Here is a 10378-nt window from a genome sequence, read left to right as displayed (position 1 = left end):
TGATAAGCGAACTCCTTCTTGCATAAAGTGAAAATAACACTATTTTTGTTTGTACTTCCATCTGGAAGTTTCTTATATTTAAATTTCACATCCACCAGCGTAGCCTCTTCAGTCATCTCCATCATGCTCATCTTATTGTACGTCCATATAATCTGTATGTCTGGAACTCGTGCACTGAGAAACATTCCACGGTGCAAAAGTGTCTCATGCGTTAAAATGCGTTAATTTTTTTAGTTCGTTAATTTCCCTGTAATTAATTAATCGAAATTAACGCGTTCAAGTCCCACCACTAAACGTTATATATAATAACATAATATAACCTTAACCATCACTGAAAGAGTAAACTTGTCCATACACTGTGTGACCACACTTTCCACAAACCCTGTTTACACACTCTCTGAAACTCAAGCATACACTGTACGTCACTCACACACATACTCAGACTCGCGCGCGCGCACACACACACACACACACACACACACACACACATCTTCAGGTTTCTTTCTGGCATGAGCTGGAAGAGAGATGCCCGAATAAACTCGCGCACACATACACACACAACTCTGGGTTAGGGTAACTAAACTAATTTCACCTGCCTCACCACACGCACTCACACTACTCAGGGTAAGGTTAACAAAACTTATCTCCTCTGCCTGACCAATCTCTCTCACACACACACACACACACACACACACACACAGGTTTGGTTTATTACCACGTTCTCACTGCTCTTATGACACAGGTGCATTGTTCCTCTTGTAACCGAAATTCGACTACTGACCAAACTCTCTTCTCCAGTACCACTGTTAGATCTTACTGGGGAAGAAGTGTGATCCCCCGATAGTTGGAGCACAGCCTCCGGTCCCCTTTCTTAAATCTCACTTCAGGTCAAGGAGTATAGCCACATTGTACATGGCCTCTTTCAATAGTGCAGAATCGCTGCTCGGTTGTTTACAAAAGGGTAGGTTTTGATGTTTTGACTCCATGATCCTTTCCCGAACTTTTCTGGATTAAACGTTTTATGGCTATGATGGAGGGTCTCACATCAGCAATGGTAGCGGTTGAAGTGCTAATTTATTCAGCTTGCTCCTCGAATGGTGAGCACAATGGCACCATGTGCACAACGGCTTCCATCTTGTCGGAGCAACCTGTTGAAGCCTCTTGACAGGTTAGCTCAACAGAGTTTGGATACCCCAAAGGCATGAATAAGCCAGATGTGAGTTTTGAAATGGCCAACAATCTGTCTTCCAGTTGCCACAATATCATTGATGCTGCGTTGTGACAAAACCCCTTCATTCACTACTAGCTGTATTGAATGTGACATGCATGGCAAACTTTCATCCATGCATAACAGCACTATTTAGCTCAAAGTCCGGATCAATCCATTGAGCTGCTAAGCTTAACATTGAAGTGGGGCTGACGTTGGAACTCCATATATCGCTTGTACAGCTCAGTGATGTAATGCTATGTGAAGTAGGCCTATGTGGGAGTAAACGGTGTGATACACCTCGGGAAGAGCGACACCTGAACAGTATTTCCTACTAGGAGTGGCACAACATGGAGTTGTCTTTTATGATGTCCTTATTAATGACCCATTAATGCATCACTGCCCAGTATGAAAAGTTACAAAATAATCCTGATCCTACCATGGCCTGCTCTGCTGACCCCATGTTGTGGAAACAGTAACAGTACATTCAACACAACCTCTGTGCCCTGTGCTTGCAGGAGGTTCTGCACAAACGCCAATGGCCCAGCTAGGGGCAGCAGCTGGAGTGATAACCTTGATGTACAGACGTTGGACACCAGAGGGCTGAGACAGCTGTAAACTTGCATGCAGCAAACACGAGAAGTCTCAAAGCATGCAAGACCACAAGCCAGAGATGAGACTTTTATTGTGAATACCTACAGCCTGGAACAAACACCTCCTCTCAATCGATTCCCTAGGCAGATTCATGTTAAACGAACAACTTTCATCTTAGTGTACAGAGCGTACAGACAATGAACACCTAGGGATGGACAAAATGTCCTCAATCCAGTATCAAGACACCCTCCAGCTAGTCTGCACTTTCCCTCTGACCTAGCCTTCAGCACCCCTGAGCCACGTAACCCTCATCTCTTAATGCCCCAATGCGGAGGCAGGACACTCCCTCACACTTTGTGCTTGATGTTACCAAATTCAACTGATTTGAACACATACATGTATTCAAATATATAAATAACAACATACCGGTAGCCATAACCCCAGATTCATCCTAAACCCTGGAGTAACCCTAACCTTTGATTAACCCTAACCCTGGATTAACCCTAACCCCAGATTAACCATAACCCCTGACCTGGACTGTGGACTCATGGGTGGTTGATGCTGTGCAATTCTCCACTTCCCATTGATCATAAATGTTCTGTTTAAGTCTGTTCATTACATTTTGGTATTGGTGTGTGATCAGTTGTTACTGATGAGTTATTAGTTGGTTTGTTATTCATTGGTTTGTCTGATTAACTGGTGTGTTGTTAGCTACTGGTGTGTTATAGGGCTGTCGCGGTGTAAGAATTTCCACTGCGGTAAATTAACAGGGCTCCACACCGCGATATGCGGTATTATCGCCATTTTTGTTGTTTTCACAAACATATCCTGATTTAAGTGCCATTATAAACACGTTTTTATTGCAGTTGTTATTAAGAATATTATATATTTATAACAAAGCCGACACAGTTGTAGGACAAATTAAACAGCCCTTATTGTTAAATGCAGAGCACGTAAGGCTAATGACGCGCAATAAGAACGCTCCTTTACTCTTTCATGGAAACAAAGTCCAGCTTATAGCCTACGATTGATCTGCGCTGTGCAAAGAAGGCAAAAAAACTTGAGCACATGAGATCAGAATTCGTTTAAAAAAAAGAAGGAAAACGAAACCCTTCCTTTAGTAATAAAGTCTAGGTTTAGTCCGGCGTTATCATGTCCTTGTTACGTGCTAGGAAACCAACATGTTCACCTTATGTGGTTTCAGAGAGGATCTAAGTGGGGTAACAATGTTTCCGGCAGCACTAAAAACTCTCTCTGGTGGTGTGGGCGTTGCACAAATACACATGTACTTGCGGGACACTTTAGAAAGCAGAGGAAATCTAACCTGGTTGTCGCGCCACCAGGCGATGGGATCTGCGTTAGGGCTCGTGCAGGTAGCTCGAGCTCGGCATGTGCGCGAGCTCTTAGTTTCCCCGTTTCACAACAACCTTTCGCGCACAGATTTTGCATATTGCCTCGTCTAAATTGTCCGGCTCTCTCTTTTCATTCGGTTGAAAGCCGAAATGCTCCCAAACTGGCGGTCACATTTGGTTTTGCGACCAGAGTAGCCGCAATTGTTTCCATAAAAAGGCCACTCAGAAGCAGCGGATACGAAAGTTTTTAAATAGTAATTAACATCCACCACACACGCAGCGAAGTGGCTTACGTGTAAAACAAGAAGAACCTTGTGGAAAAAAAGAAAACACGAACATCGCGGTGTGACGGTTGCTTGGAATTCCCTGTGGTTGGCAGGTGAATATCGCGGTATTACAATATTGCGGTTATTGCGACAGCCCTAGTGTGTTATTAGTTGGTTTGAGTGATTAGTCATCACATTGGCAGCAGGTTTTTGCTGCCAATAGAACAGCGTGGTACCAGTCAGTCCCCAGACTAACCCTGAACCCTAGAACAGCATGGTACCAGTCAATCCCCATATGCTACTAATGACACAAAATGCCACAAAAGCTTGGAGCCATGTGGACAACCAATCAGAAGGCAAACCACCACATTTGCGGTTGTCTTGGAACAATGACAATCTTTTCAGGGCACGTACACACACACACACACACACACACACACACACACACACACACACACACACACACACACACACACACACACACACACACACACAATGCTAGACAAAATATGTAAAAAGTAAAAAAAAATGTAAAAGCTGTAAATTGGATTACGCTGATGTATATTTCTACTTTTATATTGTAATTCCTAAACCAGTCCTTATTCCCAGTAGCATAATCAATCAATAACAACTAACTAATTAATAATAAAATAATAAAAACTGATCATGCGAGGGGTAGGCAGGATGCCGAAACCAGAGTTCATTCAGAAAGCACTTTATTCAAATGACAAACTACTGGGCTATTAGTGCTTAACAAACACATTCACATTCGACGCACACAGAGCGACTCAAAGACAAGAGATGAACACTGCATCCACACACATTAAATACTATCAAAATAAACAAGACCCAGGTGCCACACATAACCTTGATGAGACGAGCCACAAGTGACACAGATACACGCATGCACATTGAACCACACCCAAAGGAAATACATACTGTATATGGATGTAAACAGATACAGACTACATACACACAAGCCCGAGGGGAGGGGTCAGGGGCTGTAACGTGACACTAATGACACCACAAAGTGAGTCATCTTTTTGTGATATTTGGTCACTTAACTCACAAACCACAGTCCTTCTCATGCACACACAAACCCTCTGACACCAGTGAGTGTGTCTGATTAAGAGATCTGATTCTGGGGAAGGATTAGAGTCCCCAATCCTAACTCTGACCATAGTGCATTTTTGTTTTTGCCATGAGACTGTTCGTGCTTCTCTGCTGCCACAATGGTGGGAGGGTGGTCCGTTACCTAGCTGGTAAGGCTCAACATCACAACCACATACTCCTAGCCTTGTTTTCTCCCTCCCTTGTTCAATCTCACTTTTTCTCCTTAACCCTAACCCTAATCCAAACACTAACTGTAATCCTGACCCTAACACTAACCCTAGACTCTCGCTACATTCTCCCTGATATGAACACTGCTCTTTACAGAACTTCACATGATCTGTTTGTCGTCACCCCTGCTGAGTCATGTGTCACTCCCTGGTGGGTGACCCCTCAGACCCAGCACACACTTGCACATACAGTATACACACACACACACACTAGCTTATCACCCCTCTGCACACACTGGCATATTTTGTGGTACGTGTTTGACGCTAAGGCTGTAAAGGGGGTGTGGTCTACAGGGTCAGTGGGGTAATGATTGTCTAGTTGTGATGACGCCAGTCTGGCGCATCAATGCAGACACACCATGGAGCTCAACGGTCAGTGAAACATGCAGCCTTGTCTAATCCAAGATGACTAGATACCTGGTTATAAAATGACACCATGACACTGTGGCATTGCCTCTATCTCCTTTCAAGCCTGTGAGCAAAAATCACTTGTCATCTTTATGACAACTGCAGTTGTTTTAAACCCAGAAACTCTTCCAGCAGAACACTGAGTGTTTTTTCTTGAAGACACCAGTGCTACAAAGTTCCCCAAAGACCACATGATATGTAGACTTATCTTCTCAAAATCATGAGTCTTTTTAGGTGATCCACAGATTGACAACAGAGGTTACAAAGAAGAAGCATTAATTAGCTAGATCAATGAAAGTACAGTCGGATGAAAAGAAAGACAGAGACAGACAGTGGGACAGATAAAGAAAGAGAGAGACAGATAAGTCTTGGGTTCGTAAGTAAGTACAAGATAACTAATGGACTACACCACTTTATCCCATGGCTTATTGGTTACAATGCCCAAAGCTGCCAAACACCAAAGCCAATCACAACACATTCCCCCAGATTTCACCGGCAAAACTCATTCATACTGACCCTGCCCACTCTTTAACCCTTAACCCTCTCAAATCCTAACCCTAACCCCTCTCTAACCCTAGACCCTCTCTAACCCTAACCATAAACCCTCTCTAACCCTAACCATAAACCCTCTCAAATCCTAACCATAAACACTCCCTAATCCTAAACCCTCTCTAACCCTAACCATAAACCCACTCTAACCCTATGCCCTCTCTAACCCCAAACCCTCTCAAACCCTAACCCTATATCCTAACCCTAAAACCTCTCTACCCCTAACAATAAACCCTCTCTAACCTAACCCTAGTCCTAAACCCTCTCAAACCCTAACTGTCCAGGAAACAGCAACTGATCTCAAGTCCTGTGTAGAAACCTGCACAAGTGTAGATTACCTGATACTCAAGAGTCTGATTTACATATGCAGACATGTTGCTGGCCCACACTTGTGAACACACACAGTACAGTACATGGGTGTGTGTATGTGCATATGCCTGTGTATATATGTGTGTGTGTGTATGTGCTTCTGTATGTATGTGCATATGCCTGTGTGTGTTTATATGTGTGTCTGTAAATGTGCATATGCATGTGTGTGAGTCTATTTGTGTGTGTTTGTGTATCCAGATATAGTTTGAGGGCTGCTTACAGATGGAAGCATAACTGCTTGTCTCATCCAATAATTGCCCTAGGAGACTCACAATTATCGTGCACTCACTCACACACTCCGCTTTGAGTACACATGTGCGCACACACACACACACACACACACACACACACACACACACACACACACACACACACACACACACACACTCTGTTTTGTGTACAAACACACACAAACACTCTGCTTTGTGTACAAATATACACACAATTCACTCTGCTTTGTGTACACACACACACAACCACAAACACACTCTGTTTTGTTTACAAACCCTTCAGCAAAGCACTCTAACATTCCTCTCCTTCCTGCTGTCTACAACTTTGACCCATCATGTCTGACTCTGTCTGTTTTGACTGCACACACGGCAAATGTGTAAATGACTCAGAGTCAAACAGTCAAAGGTTTGTAACTCATTATCCAAAAGATACAGAATGACATTTGGGTTCATATGCAAATTATGAACATGAGACACTGATTAAAACTTGTGATTTTGTGTGTGCATATGTATATGTGTGAATTTGGGAGGCAACATCTGAATGTACAGAAGAGACAGACAGTGAGAGAGACAACCTGACAGACAACCACTAGCAAGGCAAAGTAATGTTGTATGGCTCCTGTAGGCTTTAATATTTCCGAATGGCTCAATCACAGAGTCGTTTGCTGTATCACTGAAATGCTAAAGCCCTCACCTTTCCAGTGAAGTCCATTGGATTTGCAGTTGTCATGGTAGAACAGAATATAGAAGCAAAAGGGTGAGGAAAGAACTCAACCATAGTTCCTTAACAAGATGGGTGCAAGACATGTATAAGACATATACGAGACATGTATGAGATTAAGATGTCATACATCTCATCACTTACAGTTCCAGACATTCAGTCAGTCAGTCTCTCTTTACACACACAAACATATCTGCTGGTTATCTGCTTTGTACTGTCTCTAACACATCACACACACACAGCCTTCATGTCCTCAGAGCTGGTAGTTACCATTTCTTTGGAGCCTCACACCGTACATACATACACTCTAGTGAGCAGGCCCGTTGACAGTCTTGCTGGGGCCCGGGACAAGAAAGTTTCATGTGCGCCCCCCCTCCGCGCACGTCATTTGAATTTCCTCTGTAGCAGACAATCCTTCCTATAGCCACACATCAAAGCTGTTTCTGACAGCTGACTGGTTTATACTAGACGCGTCGCGAGGGTTCGCGCGAAAATGACGTAATCGCAGTGGCTCCGCCCGTACGGGAGGGCCTCACGCGCTGTCGGTTCGCGAGGTCGTGCACCTCTCGAATTTTGTAACTTTGCGCGCGCCGCGCTTCAGCACCATGAACAAAGTCATGTTTGTAGGGTTCATACACCTTTACAAGGTGGAATTCAAGCACGTGTACGTCACTTTAAAGGTCCATTTCAATATTTTCCACCACGTTAAACTTAATTAAGTTAAATATTTATACATATACTCGAAATTATTCGAAATAATTCGCTTTTTATCACATTATTTAATGGTTGTTTATTTTCAAAACGCCCAATCTTAACGTCTTCACGAGAACTGTTCAGTCAGACAGCTATTTGTTGTGAAACGAAGTAGTTACAATTTCAAGCATTTTCAAGTACTTTAGCCTAAATTCCAGCACTTTTCAAACCTGGAACACAATGCAACTTTAAAATTCGTCAGGTTAATGTTTTTCCTTTCTTTTCTGCGCTCCAGATTTCTGTATTTACTCTAACTATCCACCACTGTATTTCCCGCTGTTGGGCCAGTACCAGCCGGCTACGGTCGGTGCTGGATCAAACCATTTTCCAGTGGGAGGCGGGGGTGTATGCACTTAATGGAAAATATGCAGATAGGTAAAAAACATATATATTTGAGCCATTGAGCTTATTATGAGTACATAATTTTATATTAATGAAAGATTTCAAGATTATTTAAAAATTATAGACTTTAAATAAAAAAATAAATTGCTGGGCTCTTTGATGGGCCCCCCTGGCCCTAGGGCCCGGGACAACAGACCCGGTTGTCCCCCCCTGTCGACGGGGCTGCTAGTGAGCCATGTTCAGTGCATTGGTTTTCTGTATCTTCTAATAAAGAACAAAGCAATAACTGATTCAAAATCGGCACACCGATTTCCCACCACACACATACAAATTTCATTCAGAACACTGAGATGTTTTCCTAGCACACCAGGCTCTTGAACACACCACGCTCTAGAACACACCAGGTTCTAGAGCAAAACAGGCTCTAGAACACACCAGGTTCTAGAATAAACCAGGCTCTAGAACACACAGAGAGCACCAGTCCTGGAATATCAGGCACACACACTGATGTGCTCAAATCTATAGTGAATCTAGGGTTAAGCTTAGGGTACTGTTAATTAAAGTGCTGCAACATTAACTGTACCATTAATTAAAGCACTGCAACACAGAGAACAGAGAAGTTCGCTCTTTGCTCAAGACCAGAGATGTGGCCTTCAGGTCAGGGGACCGGGAGGCTTACAGCTCAGCCAGAGCCAATCTGAGGAAAGGAATAGCGACAGCCAAGCACCGTTACAAACAGCGGATCGAGGCGCATTTCACCTCCTCTGACCCTCGGCGTATGTGGGAGGGCTTACACACCCTAACTGACTACAAGCCACTGAGCACGGTGCCATCCACCAACAGTGCTTCACTCCCTGATGAGTTGAATCAATTCTACGCTCGCTTTGACCGGGGTAGTAAGGTGACACCTTTAAAAAACGCTTTCCCATAAGATGGGGATCCGCTTGTAGTCTCCACTTCAGACGTCAGTCGAACGCTGAGCAGGGTGAATGCACGGAAAGGAGCTGGCCCTAATGGTGTACCTGGCCGTGTCCTACGAACTTGTGCCAAGGAACTCTCAGGTGTCTTTGCGCACATTTTCAATGTCTCACTGGCCCAAGCAACCGTCCCAACCATCTTCAAGTCTGCCACCATTGTGCCAGTGCCAAAACACTCAACTGCCTCGGCCTTGAATGACTTCCGACCTGTTGCACTCACCCAAATCATTTCCAAGTGCTTTGAAAGACTAGTTCTCTCTCACTTGAAAACCCTCTTGCCTGCTACGCTGGACCCACACCAGTTCGCATATTGCAGCAAAAGATCCACTGAGGACGCTATCTCCACAGCACTACACACTGCACTGACCCACCTGGACTGTCAGAACTCATATGTGAGAATGCTCTTTATCGATTTCAGTTCGGCGTTCAACACGGTGATTTCCATGCTGATTTCCAAGCTCAACCATCTGGGCATCAGCACATCTCTTTGTAATTGGATTTCTGACTTTCTGACCAACAGACTCCAGTCCGTTAAACTAGGCAACCTGCACTCCCCACACATCACCATAAACACTGGCGTTCCACAAGGCTGTGTTCTGAGCCCGATACTGTACTCCCTCTTCACCCATGACTGTGTACCGGTTCATGGTTCAAACACCATAGTGAAGTTCGCGGATGACACCACAGTGATAGGCCTGATCACAGACAATGATGAGACAGCCTACAGGGACGAAGTACAGCACTTATCCTCATGGTGCCATGACAACAACCTGACACTCAACACACACAAAACAAAGGAGCTCATCATAGACTACAGGCGGACGAGGAAACAAGCACACGCCCCCATCGTCATCAGCGGAGCTGCAGTGGACCAGGTGTCCAGCTTCAAGTTTCTCGGACTCCACATCTCCAATGACCTCACCTGGTCCTTGAACTCCTCCGTCCTCATCTACTTTCTTTGCAGCCTCAAGAAAGCTCACCTGGCTCCCAAGATCCTGGTGAACTTCTACCGCTGTACCATCGAGAGCATACTGACCAACTGCATCTCTGTTTGGTACAGCAGCTGCCACGCTGCAGACCGCACAGCACTCCAGCGAGTGGTAAAAACAGCGCAGCGCATCATTGGCACTGACCTACCCACAATGGAGGATATCCACCGCAAGCGCTGCCTGGGCAGGGCGAGAAACATCATCAAGGATGTTACCCACCCAAGCCACAGACTCTTCAGCCTGTTACCATCTGGCAGGCGTTACCGGAACATCCGTTCCCG

Source organism: Brachyhypopomus gauderio, chromosome 2, assembly GCF_052324685.1.
Source record: "Brachyhypopomus gauderio isolate BG-103 chromosome 2, BGAUD_0.2, whole genome shotgun sequence".
In the NCBI taxonomy this organism is placed as follows: Eukaryota; Metazoa; Chordata; class Actinopteri; order Gymnotiformes; family Hypopomidae; genus Brachyhypopomus; species Brachyhypopomus gauderio.
The sequence above is the reverse complement of the archived record's forward strand: the minus strand, read 5'-3'. Positions refer to the sequence as shown.